Raw genomic sequence first — 559 nt, forward strand, 5'->3', positions numbered from 1 at the left:
AAACCCCAGGCACCCGGGGGCGAAGGGAGTGAGTTACGCGCTCGCCCCAGACCTGACAGCGCCTCCAACGCGCAACTTTTATTTATTGCGCGCTCCTATATCATTACCCGCAGATATAGTTTTATGCACTTCCTAATCTGTCGCCGTGATTCATTCGGATGGGCAAGGGCCCAAGTTAAACATGTTGGGGGGAGGTGTATTTTGATTATTATTTATTTTTATATTATTTTTTTTAAGCGTAAGACTCGGATTTCCTCTCCCAAAAACCCGCCCGGGGTGTGGGGGGGATGCTGGTAGCGATTTTCAAACATCACCTTTTCCTGCTTGTTTGGGAATTTGCTTCTCTTTTTATTTATTTATTTATTTAATTAATTTTTTTTTTCAAGTGGGCCATGGCAGATGTCTGTAACACACACAGGTGCACGGGACAGGCTCCGGGCTTGGGGAGGGAGAGAAGTAAAGAAGAGGTAAATAAATAAATCATCCTTTTCTGCGGAGGGAATTAAATGCTGCTTTGTGAATGATTAACTTCTTCTTTTTTTTTTTTTTCTTTCTTTTT

The sequence above is a fragment of the Calidris pugnax genome, unplaced genomic scaffold, assembly GCF_001431845.1.
Source record: "Calidris pugnax isolate Ruff unplaced genomic scaffold, ASM143184v1 scaffold324, whole genome shotgun sequence".
NCBI lineage: Eukaryota > Metazoa > Chordata > Aves > Charadriiformes > Scolopacidae > Calidris > Calidris pugnax.